This window comes from Aphelocoma coerulescens, chromosome 2 (genome assembly GCF_041296385.1).
Source record: "Aphelocoma coerulescens isolate FSJ_1873_10779 chromosome 2, UR_Acoe_1.0, whole genome shotgun sequence".
Taxonomy (NCBI): Eukaryota; Metazoa; Chordata; class Aves; order Passeriformes; family Corvidae; genus Aphelocoma; species Aphelocoma coerulescens.
The window spans coordinates 10,386,918-10,412,628 of NC_091015.1; positions in this window are offsets into that span (position 1 = coordinate 10,386,918).

The window sequence follows — 25,711 nt, forward strand, 5'->3', positions numbered from 1 at the left end:
TCACTAAACCATGGGTGCATGTTGCCATGAATAGTAGCAAATTTAATATGATGAAAAAGAACAAAGTTGACACGTGTACCAGCTGACACTGAGCCAGTATCTGGGGAACAGAGTAAAAAGGACTGAGGACTCTCAATTACACCGCTCCAACATAAGAAGGAATGTTTTGAAAACATTTAAGAAAACTATCTTTCAAATCAACAACTATATTCCACAAGGAACATCTTCCTTTTTTCCTTTGTACATATTTTCTTCCTCTTTTTTTTTGTTTGGGCTGGGGGTTAGTAGTTTGGATTGGGTTTTTTTAATCCCTCACAAGAAGGAAGGAGCAAGACACCACAACACCTATGGTTTCAAAAATCCTTGGGAGTCCCAAAGGTAGAACAGGTCTTTGGTACATTGTGGTACACAATGTTAGCAGAAACAAAAAGTCGTAATCATCCCCAGGTCAGCCTTGACTTACCAGCTTACTGTTCTAGTGAAAGAAAAGGATGTAGGAGTTTCTTCAAAAGATAAAGCCTAGGCTGCGACTACACTAAACAAAGTAGTTTTTTATTACGTTGTGGAACGAAACCAAATTACATCATGTTACCAGCTGTGCTGTACAGGCATCAGCACTGGAGTGATTCCTGCAGCGTGTGCAGGGCTGGTGGTTTCCAGTGTTTTTACGGGTTACCAGCCCCAGACTGGAGAGCTGTTCACACCCAGCCATGGCCCATGCCAGCACCACTCCAGCCAGACCAGCAGCAGAACTGGTTGGGATACTTTGGTGAGTTTGCCTGCTGTAAGCAAGGCTTGAGCACACGAAGTCCCTTAATATTGTGGTGCTGCTGTTTGTTTTATTGTCATATACATTGTTTTCTAGTAACCTCTCCTGGGTTTCTCTTCAATGCAGTGAGGAGAAAATCCACCTGGTCAGCCTCCCTTGGGCAGGGCCATTGCTTTCGGAAGCATGGTGACACACATTATTTAGGACTATACAAATGCCTCTCCCCCAGCACTGTGCTACACGGGAGTAGGAATTTTTTCCTTTTGTTGAGTACTGCATGTTTCAAATACAGACATTCAAAAAATTATCCAGGTCTTTTTTGTTCATTACATCCAGATATAAACAAAGAAAAGCAATTAAATCCAAATATGCTCCAGGGTTCCTACCTGACCATCTGAGTTTTGTTTGTTTGTTGTGTTATGGGGATGTGTATGTGGGATGAAATAGGCTGAAAGTATCACCCTTCTGCAGGAGGGGCTTTTTCAAGTATGAGGGAGGCAGTCAAGAGGAAGGCAAGGGAAGGCTTTGTGGTGGTCCAGCTTCCTTGGCCTATGTGTGTCTCTGAGTTGCAACTTGACTTCCCCAGTCCTGGTACAATATGATTATTTAACTCATTACCTGACCATTACAGAGTCTGTACTGCTGGTGTTTATACCACTTTCCAAATTTTTCCTTTCATTAAGCTATATAAAGGGACCTAAAGAGAAATAGTTGAGCTTTCATATTATTGTGACTGAATTTTCTTGGCTCTTCCATGACCAGCCCAGGGTTTCAGCTGTTGGGTGCTTTGAAAGGAAGAGCAATCACCTGGGGTTGGATGTCATCCAGCACAAGTGGAAATGGCTGAATTCAGCGAACACCCAGCAGGGACAATGTCCTGTGTGTTGGCTCCTGTGGAGGGTCTTTGGGTTTACAGGGCCCCCTGGGCAGGCAGGGCCATCCCATCACCTGGGGCAGGGTACAGACAGAGGTGAGTGCTGTGAGAGCCTTGGCCTGCGGCTCCAACAGCCAAGCCCCAGCATGGGGATGAGCATGGGGCCATGGCAGCCTCCTTTGGAAAGCCCATTTGTTCCCCTGGGGCTGATCTTGAGAGGAGAGATTTCTTACTTATGCAAGGTATCAGAGCCCAGGCTCCAGGAAGGAAATCTCAAGCATATACATTTGCACAATGATTTTGATGAAACACTGATACCACAATGAAAAAGAAGCAAGTCAGGAGATTTGACCTAGTTAATCTTTATTCATGGATCCTTTTAGGTTTATAGGTAAGAGGTTATGAGGTGGGAAAGTTCCAGACTCCAAGAAGAGCCGGATACTATTTGCATTTCAGATGCAGTGATTAATTAGCATGGTCAGAGAGAAGTGTATTTTTACTTAACAATACTTACGTAGTGGTCAAATCCTACTGGTGACCATGGATCACATTGGTAGCTGAGTGAAACCTCTGAGGGATCACATAGAATTGACCTTGCCTAGGTAAAATTTTTTTTCCTAGTTCTCTCACAGAAAAAGATGTATCCACTTTTGCAGAGATTTAGCCCAAAGCCAGGTCTATACTAGAAAACATTCCCAGCATCACAACTTTAGGAAGGGGACAAGGCAATAGAAACATTTAAGGAAAGGAAAGAGCTCTTGTGTAGATGCTCTCACCTTAACTTAAAGCAGCTAAAATGATGTGTGTGTCTCCTGCACACCTTAGCAAAAGGAAGAGGACCGTGTCTGTGAATGAATGGTCAGCTTCTCTTCTGTCTGAGGAAGGGGGGAGTGGGGATTTGGCCAATGTAACAAAAAAAAAGTAGTCAAAAGCAGGAGGTATTCACTGAAAAACAACCAAAATAATCAGGTGCCTGCAGGGACTGGGTTATAAGAAGAGATTACAGAAATGCTTACTCAGCTTTTGAAGCAACAGCAAGAGATGGCCCAAACAGCTGCCAGTGATGACTTGAAAGGCAGAAGCACCAAGGAAGCTGAAGTGGGGAAAAAAGCAAGGCAAAGAGGATATAACTGAATAATGTAATGGAAATAAGAAAGGCAGTGAAACATGTATCAGGGAGAGCTTCCAAGGGATGAGCAGCATTAGACTGCAGAGGAGGCTCTCAAAGGAAATGGTGGAATCCCCATAATTTGAAACATTAAAACCAGAGTAGACAAAGCAATCGTGAATATGCTGTAGGAAATAATCCTACTGTGGGATGGGATGAACATGCTTGTCTGGCATTGCTTATGCAAAGATGTACTGCTTTTCTTTTTCCCTATTGAAGTCAACTTATTTTTTCCCCTTCACCTCTCCACTTCCATTCCCTCTATTTGCATCCGTCTGCTTGTATCATACAAACAGATCATGAAATGTATTATTCTTTTGCTGTATCTACCAAAAATGTGTTTGGATGGCTACCTGATGCCAACTGTAAATAGCAAAAGAATTAATTAGTTAGATAAATTAATCAAGTTTCCCGTGAATGGCATGCAAATGGTTCTATAATTATTTCCAAGTTGGGTTCAAATTTCTTTTCACAGTTAAAAATTACATCCAATAATTTCTTCTAATTTTTGTCCTGGGGAAGGGGAAAGGGACGGAGAAGGGACAGAGGAGGGAAGAGAAGGCTAAAAGAAAGGGAAGAGGAAGGGAAAGGTGAAGGGAAGGAAAGCCGCTCAGCCTTTCTCACATAGGATTTTCATTCTCTGTTGTGCCACTTGAGCAAGTACAATGTTCCATTTCTCCAAGCTGTTCAGACACCTCAGATCCGTTTAATTACCACGGGCATGTGGCAGACATAAATTGTTGCATATATGGGCATTTGATTCTTTGCCTTAATACTTTGAAATAATGTAGATGTCCCTCTCTTAATTACTGTGGTTTATGAAAGTGAATCCAAGAAAAGCCAAATGAATACTGTGGGTAGACTGATCTACCTCAGTGTAAGGAAAGTGTGCAGCAAGCCCTGGACAGCTGAGAGGAAACTTCATAACCTTCAGTCATTTTCTTCCTTTATGCCACTGCAGATGAGCTCTGGTAGTGGGGGAACTGTGAAGTTCCTTTCTCCTCCTGTCCCTGTGCCAGAGCTTACTGGCCTCGTAGCACAGCTGGCAGCAGGGAACATGAATTCATGCCTGAGCTCTTTCTGCACATAGTTTGGCAAATTATCTCATAAGCTGATGAAACTGGATTTGAGCTAAGATGCATAAAAGGGAACTTTCTTGGCTAAATGTGAGGTACTGCACAGAAAAATGAAGGAAAAGGAAACCTTGGGAAATATATTTTCCTTTAATTTATTAGATAGTTCTCTCTCTGTGTTGTATTTCCATTGTTCATAAAGGAACTATTTGATTATTTTCATTTTTAAGGTATTTTTTACAATGGTATTTTGTGCATTTTATTAATTTTCATACATCGTTCTTTTTATTAAAAGCAAAAATCTAATAAAAAGGTTTTCTTGGCATAGTTTAAATTAACTTTGGTTTGAAAGTTAGTCGCACATAAGACATGTTTATTAGGCTCCTGCAGTCTGGCAAAGCCTGTTTACACAAAATAAAGATCCTCCCCACTGCTCTATTTGAGGTAGGAATCGACAACACATTTCACAAGTTCAGACAAATTGAGGGAACTGGAGATAGGAAATGCCCCTAAATTCTATGAGAATATTCTATGAGAATATTCTGTAATATAGTAAAAGATCCCAACACACACACATGCACAGCTGGTCTCTCTTCACACCACGGGTCTTATAGGAATAATAGCTGTTCACCCTTTCATCAAAGTTTGAAGCTTCAGTGATGCTTACAGTTTTTGGAAAAGCCACCATCTTTTCTTCAACAAAATTTTTTAACTTCTTAGTGATTTTTTCAATCTACTGAAATAGAAACATGAAGTTGAGTATAGGAGAGCAAATTTCCTGGAGTAAATTCCTTTCAATTTTTCTGGGTTTTTTTTTCTGTAAAGTTTTTAAGGAAAACATTCATAGATGAAAAAAAAACTAGTGATTTTTAATAGCTTGCCCTCAAGTTAATTCATTCTATCATATTTTTTAGCAACAAAAAGGCAGATTGGTGCTTTAAGATGTCATACAAAACTGTTGACACATTGTAAAACCAATATAAGTAATATTCTGTTATCTAATATGCCTCTCTGAGATGCCCATCTTTACCTTACCTAAAGAAAATGAAAATTAAAACAGGTTAATGTTCAATTAATGTATAAAAATAACTTTTAGTACCCAGAAAACATCTTAAGATTCTTTCTACTGACATGGATAAACTCCTGTTTGAACATTCCTTAATATTTTGTGGATACACAGCAGGCAAGAAGAAATATCCTTAGAAATGGGAAATCATTCAGGAAATGAGGAAAAAATACTTATTTTTCTATGAAAATAAAAGGATATTTTAACCATTGACCATCTTGCCCAATCTCTACTACATGAGGTAGATTAACTCCATTTAAATTTATTATCACACAAAATTAGGATTAAGATTACCATCTGCAGTGATGATGCATTCTAAAAATTCAAAGCATTCCACTTTTGAATGTTTTTGATATTTTGGGGTAGTCCTAGCAGATTTTCATGCTTTCTTGAAATAATCAGGATGATAGGTTACTCTTTGTTAGTGCAGAGTAACAGATGTACATCCAAAGCATTTCAGTAACTCTGTGACTTAAATATTAACTGGTCACAGAAAAAATACACTCCTCTCAATCTTTTCTTACTTGTTTTCCCAGCTGACATGGGAGCTAGTTTATTATGTTAAGACTTCAAGCATTTATGCCAACAAGATGTAGAACCTGAATTATCAGTGACTCTTGGAAGCAAAAATAGTGCCCATCTGAACAACAGTGGAAATATTCTAATACACTTTCACAATGTCTGTGGCACCACCTTTTCATTTTCAATCTTTTCTTACTTAGTAACCAAAAAAAAAAAAAAGAGCTTGAATTGTAATCTGAGAAGTGTGCTATAATTATCTTTCCAATTACATACTGTCTTGCATCTCACATCCACCCTCAGCAATTTTGCACAAATGGCAGTAAACGTATGGCAATTACTGATCTCACTACTTACCTGCATCAACTGATTTCTTCTGTCTTTCTGAAAGAAGAAAGCTTTTGCATTTCTGAGGCAGTAACTTTACATTTGAGAAAAACTGCTGTCATCATCACTTTCACCATCACAATCCATGTAAGAATGTAACTCAGATAAATCCAAATAACTAATACTCAGTCTTAGCTCTTTATCACCTTTTAGTCTGTGCACCTTGGTACAGGCTCAACTGGTTCTAGGTACTTGTTCCCAAAAACCAAATACACATTTTGGTCAGCCTCCAGCAAACATAGTGCAACCTCAGGGATGCCCTCTGGGAAGTCAGCACTCATTCCTCCCAGCTGTCCAGAGATCTTTGTTTCCTTCTGGCCAGGCTCCTCACCTCTGAGCAATTTCCATAGGCAAGCTAAGCTAATTTTTTTTTTTTTTTTGAGAAAATTGTCTAATTTGGTCCTGTCCCGAAACTCCCATACTTATTTTTCTCTCAGAAGGAGCCGTTTATTCCTTCTAATGTTACCATGAGGTTCTGACAGATGTCTTCAACATTTCTCTATACTAAAGTTTGCATTACCAACTTCTCTATGAGCTAAAGTCTTTTAGGACTTGCTGAGACCTGAAGAATATTTAAAGAGAACTGTACTCAAGCTTCTTCATAGAAATACTTTTTCTGGAAGATCTGGCTTGCCATTGTCTTTCAAAACTTTATCCTGGAAAAAAATTCTCACTGGCCATTTGCAAAAAAATTCCTGCCAGACCTTAAATGGCGAGTGTTTGCTGTTTACATGGCCATTAATGAAACAGGCCAGAAGTTTCCTTCTTTGCAGGATGTTTCCTTACTTGATTCATGAGTGCAAAACCCAGGATACTGCACTAACCTGGTTCTGCAGGCAAAGACTCCAACATGAAGCCACACCCCCCACTTGTTATTTAAGGTGCATGATCTATCACTGCCTCAGGGAAGCATAGAAGACGAATTCCTTACTTGTGAATTTATGTCAATTTTTGTTAAATAATTACGTGGAAGTTGAGTTCAGTTCTGGAAACAGGATTAACCAGCAGTTGTTTTCATTTCTGTGTGCTCTGTGCAAATGTTTAGGTCATCGATTTAGTCTTCACCTTGCTTACACAGCAAATTAATGAATTATGGTTGGACTTGATCTTAAAGGTCTTTTCTAGACTAAATGACTCTTATTCTTTGAATTAATATGTACTTCTCAAATGAGAAACCAGGGCTCAGTGTCCCCAGTGTGTGAACAAATGCACTCCATGGTGAGCATCACTGTGAGCAGCCACATCTGGCAGCGGAGGGGTACCAAACAGCTGGGCAGCACCAGGGCTGCAGACAAGGCATGGCTCACCACAGTATGGATTTTCATTGTGCATGGACTTTTTTCTTTCCTTTCTAAGCTAAAAAGGTTAATGTTTGACTACTTATTCGGCTGAGCCTCCTTAAAGGCATGAGCTCAGTAGACCATTTTAATAACAGTAGACAGTGCTTCCTGCCCCCTCTTCTCTCTGGCCCTGGGAGCTATTCTTACCAGGAAATACTGAAAGTCCACAAACACAACATCACTGGCCTACAACCCCATGTCAGCAGCTCAGATTAATCATCTTTATACTGTTTAACTTTCAGTGACAAGCTTTTGCATTTATGTTTTAAATAGTCCGGGAAATTCAGGTCAGGATTGACAGCTGGAAACTTCAGGTCCAAAGTTTAAAATTACTTCTTTCTTCATCTTCTTAATGCTTTTAAGTACAGACACCTGTCTAAGGTCTGTTGGCTTCCAGAAGCATTGGAGCTAACAGTAGAATAATTTAATTTTGGGGGTTATCATCCAGAGAAGGGGGTAACATCTAGCTGTGTAGAAACAGAATAACATTTACTTATGTCATCAGGTGCTGTGAGGACCACTTATTTAATAGTACTTATGTGTTTCTCCAGGGAATGCCATGAATTCCACAGATAACATGTTTGTTTAACATTAAACCTTTTTTTTAGCAGTATAAGAAAGCAATTTTACTTAGGAACTGAGACAATTCCTATGCATAAAAATGCCTCCAGTATTTCCTTCTGGTTTTAAGACTGTCCTTGATATTTTACAAAAATGCCCTTCCACCACAGTTAAGAGGGATAGGTTTTTGCTTTCTGGGATCTAAATCTTGCCTTTTGAAGAGAGGAGGAGAGCTTAGTACTCTCCAAACAGGGCAACCCTGCATCCAAGAGCAGGTAGTCTTTCAATCACATACCTTGATCTTCCTTTATTCTCTTTTCTTGTTTTGTTGCTACTGTTTCTTGGTCTGATTTTCAGCTGATCTGTTTACTGACCTTTAAAACCTCTCCAGCATCTCTTCAGGAGGACTCTTGTCTTGCCTTGCAATGTTATCAGATGTATGAATTGCTGAACCACTGGGAGCAACTGAGTACCTGACCTTGGGTTTGTCTGGGTAATAATGAGCAGGGAAAAAATAGATGGGATGAAATTCAAACCTTTGTTTATTTTTGTATATGAGCATCTTTATTTTGATGTGAGGCTTCCAGGTCACATGGGAGTAGATTACAGATTGCTTCTAAGCAGTTTTAGTTAAAAACTATCTAAACCACTTTTGTTTCAAATTGAACTGAAGTTATATCAGTTAGCTTGCACCAGTTGGGAACAAATCAAAACCAAGATTAAGTAAAAGTGCCATTAATCCAAAGTCAGAATGGTTACACCAGTTAAATTCGTGTGACTGTAATAGAAAGGACTTAGTGTCATGCACTGTTGAAATAATTTATTCAGATGAAATTCTGCCCAGGGGCAGATTTCAAGTAATTACTTCATTTTCCTCAACCTTCTTTGCATAGAAAGTTTGTTAAATGTCCTGATGCTTTGTCATTTTTTGTTATTGGTAAGAAAAACTTCTTCCCATTGGAGTTAACTTGGGTCCTTGGTTTTCTTATACGTAGTTCCTCTGGAAAATAATAATAAAACAGTTTGTATTGCAGGAAAGAATTTGATTCACAGTTTTTTCAAGATTTCACCCCTCTCTGAGCTGTGGTGTTGATTCAGCACAGGTGAGCTAACTCCAGATCTTTATATAATGTTTTCTGGGATTTCATTTGAAAAAAGTCCTGATGTGACTATTTTACACATACAAGGGAAGGGGACATTTTTATGTCTTTAGCCAGAATAAGCAGTTGATATCTTGCTTGAGTGCATTTGCAGGATGAAAATGCAGATCACATGAATTTGATATATACTTTCATGTAATGTTTTCATTTGGCAAAGTCCTTGGTTTCTGAACACACCAGGGACAACTCTCCCAGCTCCCCAACTTCATCTTTCAATTCTAAAGCCAGATGTCTCTGACTTCACTGCCACTCATAATCCACACTCCTCACATTCCCTTGTAACCTGGGACCCCAGCCACCAAACTGGGGACTTCGTGCTCTTTGAGACTTTACTTCTGAAAAGGCCCTCTGTGACCCAAAGCTTTGGGCAGGGCGCATCAGTCCCAGGGGCTTGTCTGCATCTCCTGCTCAGCCCGGATGAGGGATCAGCCTGGGCTGGGACAACTGAATATTCTAGGACCTTGAAGTGGCAAGCAGGAGAGAGCCTGTAGGGGTGGTCCCTCAGGACTGGTGTTGAAGGAGGTGCTGCAGGTGAGTGAGAACAGAGCTGTGGGGTCTTAGGCTCGGAGCAAGCCAGGAATGTGAAATGCTCCTGTTCCTAGGAACTGCTGTTTACTCACCTTCCCAGGTAACATTAATGGCAAGACCTGGTGGCACGTGCTCACCCTCTGCTAGTGACACCTGAATGGCTTTGCTAGTTACACAGGAATGGCACACCTGCCCCATTATTTCAGCTTTCTCCAGGCACCTTAAAGGATGAGACAAAGTTTTGTCCCTTCATGCTTATTTCTGTTACAGAAAGGGGAGTAAAAACCCTTCTGTGTTGTGTTTTTAAGTGCCATAGGAAAAGTGTTCTTTTTATGTAGCTTGAAAGCATAAAATAGATGTTGCAAAACAAATCACTGTTATTGTATGTAATGGATACTTTTCAACAAAATAGCCTTCCTTTTTTTTGTATGTTACAGTGTAGCCATTCATGGACAATTTTTTGATTGGAATCTACTTACACTTTAGTGAAAGGGGTAATGCTGGGGCACAAATGTGATGGCTAAGTTCATGGAAAGGCATACATCAGAAAAAAATGCTCTGAATAATGCAGATATGATTGATTATTTTAGGGATATCACATAAATGTTAAATTACCACTGTGAACAAAGTGGCATTTAGAAACTCTTGAGTTACTCTGCTATCACTTCTGTGATCAACTCAGAATTCCGTATGCTTTTAGGATCGTTGCTTGTTATGTGGTTGTACTGTGGAATTGACAGATAGATAGTTTTGCCTTTCCTTCAAAAATCTAGGTTGTTATTATTATTGCTATTAGGAAGGAAATTCTAAAATGGCTTTTCTAGTACAGACTTAAATGATACTAATAAAGCAAGGTACTTAGTCCACTAGCACGTCAATAAACCATTAAAACAATCCATACATAATTCTAACTCTAATTGGTAGTATATTAAGAGCCTCAGTTTTTCTTAGGGAGACAGAATAAATACCTCCTGCTTTCAACTGGAGTTACATAGGTTGTGGAGAGATGTACTGGATAACTAGTGAGAATTTTGCTTGGTTTGGATTTGTGTCCTTTTTGCTCAAACACAAGATTAAAAATGTACAATTTTTCTTTACTCTGCTTTTTTTATGGTAAATATATATCAGAATTGTTACATTTGGCTTTCCCTGATGGAGGGCAAGAGAGAGAGACACCTTTTCACTGCCTTCCAACTCTAATGAAGGAGTGGAGGTTTCAACCCTGTTCCTTCTCAGTGCTCAGTCCCCATAGCTAGGCCCTACACCTCAGCACACCTGGGCTTGACCCATGGCCCTTCTCTCTGGGGCAGTAATTGGGGTCTCCTTCCTCAGCCCACCATCCACTTCCAAAAAGTTTGCAGGACTCCAGTGTCTTTTTCTCCTCTGACAAGTTCAGCAGAAAGGGATAAAGGCAAGAAGTCATATTTATTTAAAAAAAATTGAACATAAAAAAAGGAACTTAAAGGTTTTTTCCTCTTTGTAGGTCACTTACAGTCAAAAAGCTAGAAGATTATAGCCAATGCCAAAAGGGTTGATACATGAGTAAAAGCTACTGATGTGTGGAAAAATAATGTAATCATGGAATTATTTTTATTGGAAGGGACCTTAAAGATCATCCAGCACATGGGCAGGGACACCCACCAGACCAGGTTACTCAAAGCCCCATCCAATCTGACCTTCATCTCATTGGTTTAAAGTGTTCCCAAACTGTAACCATTAATAGGCTTTCTAGTACTCATATGAATATTCAAAGACATTTTGTTGTCAAATCATGCTGTAAAAGGCTACAGAGAAGAATACTTGACACATTGCATCAGATATATATGTGCATTAATCAAGACTTAGATGCCTCAAGTAGAAATTACTTCAGAGAGAAAGATAGAATGTAGTTTTTGATGCAGAAGTATCTTTAAGATATGTAGTGAGATGGTTTCTGTCTTTAATGAAATCCTACCCAGTGCAGTTAATGTCGGGAGACAGTGTAGGACGTACAGGGTCAGGAAATTGGGATGCAATAATGGTTAAAATGAGAACATGGAATGGAGCTCACCACAAACCTTAACACAGTTTAGTATGTAGAGCACTTGGGTACTCAGCCATTCCTCATGCAAACAGTGGATGTAGGCTATTATTTAATATGTTTTTTTTTCATACAAAAATCACACCATGCTCAGTAATATGCAAGAGGTCCTGAAGAAAGGAAGAAGCCCTGAAACTTGAGTGTTCTTCAGCATCTGGGCTTGCTGGTACCCCAGGGGATTTCTAAATCCACAGGAGCATCCAGCTAGCAAGTTACACATCTTTCTTTGGAGAATAAAAATCATTGTATTGTCCAGTGAATAGGTAATGAGAGCTCTTGAGATATCCAGTGCTGCATGTGTAAGTTAGGAACAGTGTACCCTGACTGTGATTATCTTTTGCCTTAGTCACTGCATGAAAAGGGTGACTGGTTCAGTGCAGACAGAGGTAGAAATGCTTTGTTGTCTACTCTCCCAGCACTGAAATGCTGACTCAACACCTTAGGCAATTAGTACAAGAAAAAAACCCCTTGAGAATATTTAATGCCAACAGTTTTAAGCAGACTGTTTTCCAAGAATGCTGAGCTTTTCTGGATCCCATTAAATCCACAGCAAGAATCTGTATTCAGCACCACTACAGATCAGAGCAACCTTTAAAGATCTTTGGAGATCCGTGTCTCTACAAAGCAAAGGAGCTACCAGCAGAGGGGCTGGCAGCCCCTCAGTGAACAGTGTCACGTGCTCCTTTCTCTCCCAGAACTGGAGCTTGAGGGTGCTGGTAGCAGCTGATTTTCCTGAGTTTGAACCAGAAAAAGTTAAGTGTCTACCTTGCAGAGAAGGATGTGAGTCCTGGTTGGACACACCACTGGACATCAGCTGGCCAGTGTCATGAAGCACTTGGTCACTCCTGCCAGCTTGTAAATCAGTTCTGCTCAGTGTTTTACTTCACAGTAAGTGAAGGAGAAGGACATGTACATGATTAGGGGCAGTGGCTCAGGTGGTCTCTGATGACTCACTAAACTGGGGAAATTCAATTGTTTGTCTTAACCTATGTTCTCTCCATTCTGGTAGATACATCTTTTGCTGTTTTTATGAAACCTGGATTCTAATTTATGTTCTTGATGCACAGAAATAACATCCACTTCTGAATGCATTTTGCTATGTGCCTCACGGGGTATAGCTTAGTGAACACGTGAAACAATTTTCCAGCTCACTTTCAGCAAGCAAGCTATATTTGCATCAGCACCATCTTGCATTAGTCCTACCCACACAGCAAGAACTGTCTGAGTATTATCAGTGGTACTGCACTGAATTAACATGCAAAGCCCAGTAAAAGCAGCACCATGTTTCCTGGGCAGTGAGAAAACTCTACAACTCTTGCACCCCATCAGACTTCTTTCAAGCACTTCAAGGAATTAGTTCTGAGGATGCTGGAATTACATTCAGATAACAGGCATCTCTCCTTCTTATTTCTGGTTACATTAATTATTTTTGCTATGGGATTCTTGAAGATCGCAGGTTATCATCAAAGTTTCCAGAGTGCTGTGTATCTATCGGACACTCTGGGAGGTTTATGAGGCAGCAAACCCTTGGCTTCCCATGTCATCTTCAATAAGATCAATAGTTATGGAATGCAGGTACTAGAAGACTGGAAGACACTGGAAGATGAGCTTTGCAATTATAGATTCAAGCTAGCACAGGTAGAGAAAATAAACACCCAGTCAGAAAAAAAGGGTAGGAAAACCAATTGTGGAAAATCTGGGAAAGTGTCCTGGGTTGAGGTGTATTCTATTACCATCCTCATGAGCTGTGGAAATCAGGTGGGGCAGTGTTTCCTTGCCTCCTCCCCCCAGACTATCTTGCTGTTAATGGCCCATCATTGTCCTGCTGCATGACTCAGAGATAACTCCCTCCAGACTATCTTCTGTTAATGAGCCTCATCAACACTTGGCCTCCTGACTCATTACCCCATTGTGAGATGCTCCACCCAGAGGGAGGAACCAAGCATCCCATCATGGATATAATCTGGGACTCTGAACACCAGAGACAGCCCTTTCCACTGGATTTCCAGAGGACAGGAGCCACACAGCCACCACTGGACCTTCTGAGGAAGAGCAGACCCCTTCTACTACAGGATCACCACTTCAGAGGACTGCAGCCACCATTCTACCAGACTGCTACCACCACCCTGCCTAACAGGGACTCAGGTTGTATCTTGACTCTGTCAGTTTGAACCAGTGTTTTCTTTTAGTTTTTTCCCTTTTCTTTAATTTCCCCCATTAAATTGTTATTCTGACTTGGTGCCTCCCACTGATCTGTTTTTCAAACTCATACAGGAAGCAAACGTGAATTTTCTTCATAAAGTTGGGAAAGATACTGCACTGGGAAAGAGGTCCTGAGTGCCCACTCTCATCAATCAGACCACACAGTTTGTGTTTTTAGCCTAATCTAGAATTTGTAAGGATGGGAGATTATTGGAAGTGCTTTTAAACACAGGCTAAGGTGTCTTTACAGACTTGGCCATAATAGAACTTGAATTGCATCTCCACCGGCCCAACCCAGCAGGCGCCGTGCTTTACACGTGGGTTAGAGTACAACCTTTCGCTAGTGGAGCAGGTCTGAGTGGATCACAAGGAGATGTTCTCACCTCGGTACTTGAGTGCAAGCTCCACGTTGCCTGAGACAAGATCTGAAGTGCTCTCTCTAGTGGTGGCTGGGTGTTCCAAGCAGTGCAGCTCGGGGTTGCTCCCCTCAGCGATGTTTCTGCCCACCAGCAAAAGCTGGTTCAGCAGTTTCGGGTCTGTGTGAGTCGAGGCACAAAGCCTGCTTGGCCCTTTTCCTGCTGCTGGAGCCTCACCTTAGTGAGAGGACCAGTGCACTTCTCTTGGGCCAAGCTGATTGCAAAAGCTAATTGTTATCCTGCATCTGTGTAACTGAGAGGTCCCCAGCAAGAGACATGATCGTTCTATACAAATATAGCCAGTCCCTAGTATGGGCCATCTCAGTACCCTTGTATCCTCTGTCTTTCTTCTCCTCTTTTATTACAGACACTCTTGCATAGCTGTTCTGTCTCCATCTCTGCTGCTTTCCATTCCTTTGTCTCTGGCCACGTTTCAATTACCTGCTCTGGAAAGGGACCCACCCCTGCGTGCTATCAGCAGTGGAAAATTTCAAGGTGATATTTTAGAAGGGAGTAACTAAACTGTGCATACAGCCCATTAATACCAATTATGGGTGCCAGATCAATACCAATAGCAGTGATATTGTTTAGAAGCTTGAATTAATCTCATTATGCTGCCCACTCAGCTATGGGCATTTTCAGAGACAATACACTATTTGCATTTTATTATCATGTATCTTTCCTGCAAATTCCCATCATGGTGGGGACATTGCCATGTCATAAGCCAACCATTCAGATAGATGATATAGAGTGCTGGGCTGACAGGAGCACCCTGCAGTGGCACTGTTGTGACAAGGAGTGTCCTTGGGATGGATTGCTCTCTGCCAGCTCCCTCTCCTCCCTGCCAGGCTTACCAGATCCTTTCATGCACCAGCCTCCTTCTTGCTCTGTGCAGTTCCTGGCTTTTCTAACTGGTTTCTCTTGTGAAGCAAAGAGTGCCACCACCAGGGCAGGAAAAATGGATATGATAAGAGAATTTGGGCTTAAAAGAAATGTATTACAAAAACAATTACTTAAGAAATAATAACTAATGCTCCTTGTTCCTCTTTTTCTTTCCAGACTCTGTGTGCTCTGAGATGCCTGGGGACCTCAGACTCATCAGTTCTGTCTCAGCAGTCAAAAGAGCTGGCACCCTGTTAGCTGGGTGCCCACAGGCATGTTTTAAATAACCTCATCAGTCTGGATAATTCTTATTAATTTCTTTTTCTCAGACCTGCCAGAATTTAAAAAAAAAAAAAAAAAAAAAAAAAAAAAAAGAAGGAAAGATTCTCAGGAGACTTTCCCCAACAAAACCAGGATAATATTATTGCCACTTACATAACGTTACTGGTGAGTCTTACTGGAAATAGCCTACACAATTCCAGGAGGATCAGGGAAGTGGCCCTCAGCTTCAAAGAGACTTACAGACCTTCACTTGTTTAGTCTGGCTAGTGAAGACTGAGAGGGGGGTGTGATCACTGCTAAATGCATTGTGGGGTTAACATCAAGAAAGGGGAAGAACTATTTACACTTTAGAGTGATGCTGGCACACTCTCAAATGGGTATAAGCTGATCTTGAATAGACTTGGCCTTGGTTTTAGAAGAAAGTACCTGCTATCCTGAAGCAGTGAAGCCTTTAATCAGAATAGTGTGGGCCAAAAAACCAAGTTAGATTAAAAAAAGTAGCACTATCCATTTTTGGAGAGAGCTGTGTGTTGTAGTGCTGCCATGGCAGGAAGGTCAATTCTGTGACCCAGAAGGATTTCTCAGTCCTATATCCATGTTCCTCACAGCCTTTTTCAGAAAAATTAATTGATAACAACATTGACACTAAAACCACCCTTCAGAGACAATCTTCAGAGTCTTCAACCTCCTGAAATGAAAGGTGGGAGATGGGGAGGGATTTCATCTTTCATATCATTATTGATTTACTATCTCAGCTCATAACAGAGAATAGCATCAGTTTGCACTCGGTTCATATTTGAAAGTTGAAGTATTTTCCTCTTCAAACACAGAGATTAGAAGTGATTTTGTTTAAAAACCAAAGCTCAGATTCTGCAGATGTTCAAGAATCTTTGATGGGAGTATGGGAGGGATTCCTGATTCATCAGTGATTGAACTAAAGTGTATTTGAGTTGGATATCATTCCTTCATTATAAAGATAATAGACAAAGCAGGAACACCAACAATAACATTTCTTCTTCATTTCATAGTAGTCAAAAAGCAATGATGTTTCCCACTGAAACCTTGGATTTGACAAATAGCAGTATCAGCTTTGCAAAAAGTTTTTCTTCTGAACCACTCCTGATAAGAATTGGATATATAATTCTAAAGAGCCACTCTCAGAGATTATGGTCTACCATACAATTCATCATACAATTACTAGTCAGGAATTTGATAAGATTGTTTTCCTGGAAGCCCTGTTTTTCCCTTCCTCCTAATATTTTTTTTGCTAAACAGGACTTAAGGGTCAATTTAGGATAACAGACTCTTTTATTTTGAATTTTTTCCTTTCATGCTACTTTAAGGGAGTCTGTCATTCAGTATTAAAAGGAAAATATTCTAGAAAAACTTGTGATTGCAATTTCTTGATAATTTTATTCAATCTGCAGAAATGTTGAGTCCTTTCATGGGATGTTCCACATCAATTTGTCCTTTTTAATACAGCATCCCATGAGTCAGGCCTTTACATAATCCTATTTATCAATGGTGGCAAAATCATTTATACAATGAGGAATGTAGTAAGTGCTCTCATTTGAAATCAAAATATTGAATTCCACATGTGGCTAGTGTAGCAGACTACATGGTTGAACTAAAGATACCCTTTGCAGTTCCGTCATCACACAATAATTATTTCTTTTCCTATTTCTACATAGAAGACTGGAAGAAATAATTTTTTTATGTTATAATTCAAGGCAGATGATTACGAATTAAGCAGAAAGGCTGATTTTTAACTGAAGGAAATGAGTATTGTTTGCCTCATCAGCTCATTTTTTTTGAAACATTAATTATTAAACTTTGTCAGTCGTATTCATAAGGGACATCTGATACAGTTGCAATCTCATACAGTTGCAAATGATGAGTTAGAAGCACCAGCTTTCCCCCAGATCAGTCGTATCTGAATGAGCATTGGTAAGTGTGCTGGTTAATTAGATGGAAGCAATTGAAGTTACAGCAAAACTGGGAATTTTATCAAGACGGATCCAGAGCAGTCTTGTTTCCTGTTGCTTCACACATCAAGCAAAAGCCCTTGTCCCTGCCATGGGATGTAGGACTCTACACAGGTGAAATGTGTATGAGAGTGGTGAATCTGTGGCAGAGGGCCTGTGCCTAACCTGCAGGAATGCTGTGACCTGTGCTTAACCTGCAGTGATTCTGTGTCCTGTGCTGGTGCCACACTGCAGTCATGATTGAGGAATGTCAATCTGGCCTCTGAAAAAGACATGAATTCGTAACAAACCCACCTCCACCTGTGTGTTGTTACTTGTATTGTGAAGAGTCTTTCTACATCCGTACCTCAAAAGTAATCCCTCAAGCTTTGTACCTGCAGCTTCCCAGTTACACACTCACTAAAGCAAGACAGCTGATGTTCAGCAGGTACGAGGCCATCAACCCTTCAGAGCCCATCAGAAAACCTTCCCCATGTCAGTCTGGAGTGGCACTGCATCATAGGAAGGTGTGTGCCTGCATTGCAATCAATAAAATGCCAGCCACACACCCTGCCCTTCCTCTCTCCAGGCAGCTGCCATGGGGATTGGTCTCTTTTCTCTAATGCTACTCAGTGGCCATCTCCTCTTGCCTCCAACAGGGAAAGATACTGGGAAACAAACCTCAGGGATTTACGTGATGCTGAGGTATTACTCATAGGCCCACATATATAAAGGTTCATACAGAGCAACTTACATATGTAAAAGATGGCTTGTTTAAATAAAACAGAAAATGAAACAAGACGCTGTCTAAATGAATCCTGAACAGATTTATTTTGGGGTCTAATGTTGCTTCCCAGCGCCACGGTAGTGGCAAAGAAACTATTAATACTTTCAAAGACAAGATGGACAGTCTGTGAGGAGCACACACAATCTGATCTCTGTGCACATTCACTGCATCAAAGAAGAACTGATAATATGTGTGAAATCAGTGGGACATTTCCACAGTAATAGAAAGGAATTTAACCTATCACCTACATCCTGGGCAAATGCTCCATCCATTGTATTACTGGCTATAATGAGAACTGCCTCCTCTTTGAAAAGAAAAAAGCATATGTAACGATCTTCTTTTTGCAGTGCTTAGTCCTCACTTTTTCCTGGAGGGGATTTAGGACTAGAAGGCACAATAATCTGAGGAAAAAATTCGAACTACACCTTTATCTCACCTCACCTCCTAGGTACCCAGGAGTTATCCAGCTCCTACCTGTGAGTAGGAAACATCTTCAATCTGCTCATTGTCTAAAGCCAGGCACCACCACACCCAGTGTGTTCATACCTCCTCTTTCAGCTATAGATCTCAGGTGGTGGTGAGCATAGTGGGAAGACTAATGAGGAAATTTGCTATCTAATAATTCCTATCTAATAATCTTTTCTTGTTAGAGCAGAGTAACAGTTTTCAGTGCACAATGCATGTGACCATTCTTGCAATAGAGATAATGAACCATAAAATACCTGCCCACCATGTGAGTACACCCCTCAAAAAGCCACCAGGGCAAATCTGTCAGCTGCTTAAGGTGATAGGAGTATATAATATATCATATATATATATGTAATATATCATATCTGATATCTGATGGGCCATGGAACAAAGGATGTGCAAGTCCTGCCTCAGGTCTCTGCACACGAAGCCATTGCCACACGGATCACAGGTGCAGCTCTGCTCTCCCCTGAAGGGAATAAGCTCTTTAATGGACTTTGCAACATTCATGACAAGCAATTATGTCCAGGTCCATGACATTAAATGCACAGACATGGCAGCACAGATCTTCGGGGCTGTCACAAATTGACACTAAATAAATTGTCCAAGACCCTGGCTTGGTACAGCAGTTGCTTTCTTTGAAAACAACACAGTGGGTTTTTTTCTCTGCAGCCTGGATTGGAACAGCAATGCAATTGCTTTCTGTTATGAGGATTAATTGACCCACTCAGTTACTTCCAGCCAGTGAAAGTTAAGTGGGAACCTAAAATCTGAGCATTAGTCAGTTATGTAGAGCCTAACCAAGGACTCTTTCTTTTGTCTCACCTCATTCACTGTACCACCCTGCTGCTAAAATGTAACTCTACTTAAAATGATGACATGCCAGTATATATTTTGTATGCAAACTATTAAAACAAAGTTGTTCAAGTTGCACAAACATAGAAAAGAGGGGCAGTGTCAGAGTTACAAGTTTAAATGCAATAAGGCTGGTCTGTCTACTTTCCAACTTAATTCCTAGAACAAATTTATTTAACATCCATCACCAATAAATCTGAAGAGGAGACACATGCTGGTACAACATGCGACTATCATGGCTAGCAAAATGTGCCTTGGAAAGAGGTACCATCTTTTTAATGACTGAGAAATCCTAAAATCCTTTCAAGAAGTTTTAGTTTGGATTTTGTTTTGTGGCCTTAAAACCAAAATGAGAAGCTCAGAACTACAAGCTTTATTTCTCTTGCAAATTACTTGAGGTCATAAACCAAGACTGATATTAAAAGAGGAGATGGGACTGATACATCTGGATTGAACATATATATGTAAAAATATATGTATATCTATAAATATATATATATATGGGAGATGGAAACTTATGTCAATATAAGATACTGGAAGAGTGATTTGTACAGAAAAAGCTACTTTAAACCAAGGAGGGAGTAACATTTGCAGAAATGGTAAGAAACACTGTGCTGGGAATTAGTCTTTCCTGTAGTACATGGGTTACTTTGATCTTCCATAGAAATACGAGACTGTGAGTTAGCCATAATTGCTTTGCCCCCTGTTTTTAACCTCATAGTTTTTCTCAGATTCCTCAGACTTGGAGAAAGTCCTAAGAAAATATTATGTCCTGTCTTCAAATTATAGTCAAGCAGCATATATTGTGTTCTTCGTGACACTCTGAAGGGTTAAATCTGTCCCACATCTGATGTGAAGGACAAATTGGCCCAACAACTTATAACATTCCCTCTTTCCTTATGTGTGTACTGTCAAGATTGTACCTTGGCACTGAGCTCTTTGCCTGTGTTTCTACATGCTTCCAGTCAGTCTCAGAAAGAATCAGGTCTAGATGTGGCTTTCTGGAAGTCTTGAGAGAATCAGGAATGGGTAAAACCAAAATTAGAGCTAGATATGCCACCTAATAGCATGACTGAGAGGTCATACTCTTTTATTCATTGAAGGGGCATGGAAGCACACCCATAACATAAGGAAGTTTATTTATATGAATAAATGCTCATGCTTGTGAGTAAGGCTCTCAAAATCCTGTCTGACATTTTGATGTAAAATGAATTCGTGATTTAGCAATGAAACAAGAGTAAGAATGGAGCTGCCTGCATCTCATTGAAGCAGGTGTATGATGGCACACCCAGCAATCAGTCCTAAATATAGACTACAAGGTGGGGACAAAATAGAGTAGCAAACATGCCTGGGGTAAACTGCAGTGAGAACCAGATCTTGTAAGCTGTGGTAAGAAAAATCCTGTCTGGTCTCATGTGCCTGGGATATTGCGGGAAGCAGAAGTGACATTGCACTTTCTTGGAAGAAGTTGGGATCTGATGAGGTTGGGTCTAATTTGGATAACATGGAAATGTCACCACATCCAGCCTTAAGGCAGGCCCAGGAGATAGACAAAGTGACCAAGGTGTGTTTCAGCTGCTGTTCCCCACATACAAACCACAGCAGACCCTGGCATGGAGATCATGCAAATAAAAACAGTGGATTGAGCAAAAATGGCCAGAAGAAGATACTCCTGAGCCTCAGGGTATCCCCTCCAGCCTCGAGCCTCCAACCCAGACACTGCACTGTAAGCCACAAGATGACACTGCAGGGTTAGAGTCCGCCCCTGGGTGAGGGCAGAGATGGCCCTGGGCTGGTATTGGAGATGAAGCATCATCAGTCTCCTGGGTGAGAATGAGCACAGGTAGTGGGATTCCAGGCTGGTGCTGAGCTGATGCCCTGCTGCAGTCAGTGTGGGACACTGCTGCAAAAGCAAAAATACCTGTCTGGGCTGGGTGCTGGGCAGGAATTATTTTGTCTGTGTCACAGGTTGCACTATGCCCTTGAAGAGACCATGGCCCAGCTCATATATCCCACTGATGGGGCAAGACAGTTGGTGAAGAAGCAGTTCAGAAAGATGTGTCAAAGCCTGTTTTTAACACACAGGGTTCCTTTTCAGATTGTAGCTTTGCTTAGTCTGTCAGGGTATTTGTAATATTTTAGCATCTGTTTCACTGAAAACAAGCTCTTTTTTAATATCACAGTTTTATCTTTTTTTTTCTTTCTTTTTTTGCAGAGCACAGTGTCTCTCCGAACTGCAGTCCTGTAGGGACGCTCTCCCATCCAAGATAATTAACTGCTCATTAATTATGTTACAAACTGGCTGGAATTTGTCATTGACTTCCACAGATTCCCACAAGTTTATGACCAAACTGTCCAACTTCCATTTGGTCATGGAGAGGGAACAACATGAGAGACACAAGGAAGTTCAGCAGTGCCTTTGGTACTGCTTTAGCAGGGAGACATTCAGACCTTAATCCACAGTGTCAAATGGAGCTAACTGGAACCTTCATCTTCCTCATCTCCCTGTTGTCTGATGTACTGCTGGGATCCATCCATCCATCCATCCATCCATCCATCCATCCATCCATCCATCCATCCATCCATCCATCTATCCATCCATCCATCCATCCATCCATCCATCCATCTCAATGGGATGATAAGTGCTGGGGTGAGTCCAGCTTGTTGTTCTGGGTATGAGCCCATGGCTGATTCTCACCATACAAACCAGCCCCTGGCTCCCTTTGGGACAAGCTGCAAAATAAAAGCCTGAATCCAGTTGTTATGGGTGCTGGTCACTTCAGAGGTCTGTGTCTATTCCCGCTGAGGGTTGCATCACTCCTCTCACCCATCGTCTGCCATGAAGAAAAAGCCATGGTCAGCACCTCTCCAAGAGTGAGACACAACTCTAGGAGGAAATAAAAGGATTGATCCTCTTCCTCTGCTGAACATCCCAGTCACTTCAGTGAACTTGTCCTGATCTTCAGGAAAACATCTGAGGCACTGCAGAGACCTCCACGGAACTCTCTCTCAGCTTTCCTCATTTCCTCACCTCTCCTTTACCCAACAGTACTGACCAGGGTCTCCAGTTTTCTGCAGTTACTCATCTGTGCCTGTGAGGGGAATACAGCTGCATCCTCGAGGAGGCTGAAAAAGAGAGTGTGACCTGGAAAGTCTGGGAAAGATGGAATTTTTTTCTGCAAAAGGGGCCACAAAGCAGTTCACAGTTTCCAAGGTGCTTGTGTGGGATGGGAGCTACAAAGTGATCTCAAGGCATCAAGTAGCATTCTGTTCCATTTCTGGATGTGCCATAAATCCCTCATAGTAAATAAAGGCTTTTGTGCATACCAGGTGTCCTGGTGGCAGAAATGAGTGAAGCAGAAAAAAAAGAAGCACTGATTAAGTGATGCTTTCTGGGCATCAGGATGGTTTTATTCAGAGTTCCAGCTAAGGGGAGGATGATCTTGTACCTAAAGTATTCTGAGACATTCAGTCAAGCCCTGGCTCTTTCACAGGGAGCCGTGAGGATGCATGTGTAATCTGGTGGGAGACTGAGCTGAAGGCCATATATGTAGATGAAGAGAAGCTGAAGAGAGAAGATTTTTTGATTTATCCCTGCTGGCTCTGACATACATCTTAACCCTTCCAGCGTTAGCCCTCATAAACACGGAGCAGTACCTCTGTGGGAGCCCAGGAACCTCGGCGCCTGCCATCAGCTGTGCTGCCTGGCTGCTTGCACAAAGCACAAAGCTGATGGCAGACAAATCTGTGCAAACAAACAAAGGCTGCATAACTGTATCCCGGGATGGAACAAAATCCCCCAAGCTCGCAGTCATTTCCTAGGGAAAGCTGGATGCAGTTACAGGGCTGCAGTCCTGGAGGAGGTTGGATTAATGGCAGGGAGGTCCCCTCGGCAGCCCTGCCCTGGCTCCCAGCTCTGTTTCATCACCAGAGGGTGCCCAGGTATGTGGGCCCTGGGCAGAGTTACCTGGGTGCTGCTGTACACAAAGAGATCAGGACTGGGCACTTGGCAGAGGGAGGGAAGGAGAGGAAGACCCTGAACTCAGAGGGCTGCAGGGAAAAGCAGCTGTGCTCTGTGAGCTGGAAACAGGCTGGGGAAAAAGTGGTGGGGGCAATGTGCCTCTTAGGATCCCTTCCACCCTGGCAGAAGGGACATGTACATTTTGTTTGCCCTCCTATGCTGTCCTTCCCTGGAGGCTGCAGGTGCTGTGGTGGCCACAGGGTACCTGGATGGGGCATTTTGCAAATGAGCAGAGGAAGGACCAAAGAGGGTTGTAACCACAAGAACATTTCTGCTGAAGCAGATAAGACCCCACCATTGAGCTTCCTCAGGAGTGAGGTCAAGGCTTCACGCTCAGCTGTCAGAGCTGCTTCACAGCAGCTCCTCAGCCATGGAAAGGTCTCAGAGAGGACACCCAGCCCACCACAAAAGCCTTTCCCTACTGAGAAGGATTTTTGAGACAAGCAGACCCCACAACTGCTTTCCAGATGCTGTTGTTTCCTTGATCATGTCTCTCCAGGTCAGCCAGGGGCACCGGTGGGGTACTGGTGTGGGCTGCATTGCAGCACCTTGCTCCTTCCTCACCAGGGTCAGCTGATGCTGCCAGGCTCTCCTTCGCTGTGTGCACACAGGCAGAGATGGAAAACTAATGGACAATTACTTTTCCTGGAAAGTAGTGCTGAGCATCACTTACCAGAAACACAGAAAGCCTTCCAGATTCCACAGGGCCCCCACAACCAGGAGGGCAGTGTGGAGGGAAGGGTGGCCTGTGGGAAAGGCTCGTGCCAGTGCCATCATTTTCTTAACTCTCCTTGCAGTTGAATGAATGCAATAAGTTGGATAATAGAAAATACAGAAAAGACATTCATATATTATTCAAGTCATTGTTACACATGATTTAGGACATGGAAATTTTTTTCTTTTAAAGTACAGGAGACAGTCCAACACTTTAAAAACACAGGCATCTCAGATAAAAGTTGTTTATAAAAATCATCTTATTTTAAACAAGAGTTGCACAGAAGTATTCTACCGTGGGTCAGCTTCCTGCAGTCAAAAACTCTGCTGGGAAACTAGGTTTAATTTCCTCTCCACTGCCATTTTTTATGTGATGCTGAACAGCTTTCTTAATTGCTCCACATCTCAGTTTCCCATTCATAAATAATTGTACTTCCTTTCCTGCAGACTTTTTTTTTCTTAATTTTTAAATTACATTCAAAAAAGCTACTCAGGATGCAAAACCTGTGTACTGCAATGTTGAGAAATTATTGCTGCATTAAAATTGTCTTGATTCTGCCTCTTGAACTCCCATTTTGGACTGTCCCCAAGGCACAAGTGATTCAACAATTAAATTCTGTAGCATAATGCAGATAGGGGACAGAATAATATTGCACACTAATCACCCCTTTCTTTCATCTCCAATGCATGACTTTGAAGCTTAAATAGAATTCTTTTAATGTATTGCTAAGTGTCACTTTCTGTGTAATTTTAAAAAAAGAGGTAAAACCAGAATTATTTTATGTCTGCTCTTGTCTTTTTGTGTGTGCACTCAATATACAGTGTTACTGGTGAGGGCACGCTGACTCCTGGGCATTGCCACCACCTTGGCCACCTCTGCCCAGGTCTGGTCACACCACGTGGTGCTTGTGCAAAGCTGCTGACAGGATGAGGGGTCACACACCCAGAAACAGGAGGAGAGGGGATGATTGAAGAAGCCAAGTATCTCTTTCCATGTTTGCAAAACATCCTGTCCAGCCAGAGCTGCTTGTCAGACCTGGAAGGGGCTCACAAGGCAGCTGAGGCCACCCCAGCTCACCCTTGCTCTCCTAACTTGGAGGCTCTGTCTGTGCTCTTGCTGGACGAGCTTGTCCAGTCTGTGGGTCTGGAGCTGCCCCTCCCAGCACTCCCAGCCCTGCTCTGTAGACGTGCTTTGGGGCACAAGAACAGTCAGGATCAATTAGCCTGAAAATCCACTACTAACTTTTTCTAGGGGAAACATGAAAGGACAGAAGAGAAATTGCCATTTTCAAAATTCATAACTCAGCAAAATCTAGGTGAATTCTTATGGAAAAGAAAATGCATTTCCATAGCTCCAGGGATTCCTTCTGCAACATTTCAAAGGCTGGCTGCAAGCACCAGCAATGCAGAACCTCTCAGTGACAGAAAGTATTAAATGGTCCAAACAGATGGGTTAGTATTGACAGCAGTGGCAATAACACAGTCCTGCATCAGTCTGTTTGGTGATGCTGGGTTCAGTTCCCAGGTCAGCATGGGATTGCTGTGGTTCCTTGGGCTGTGTGTGGGGGTGTCACTGGGTGTCTGTGTGCTACTGG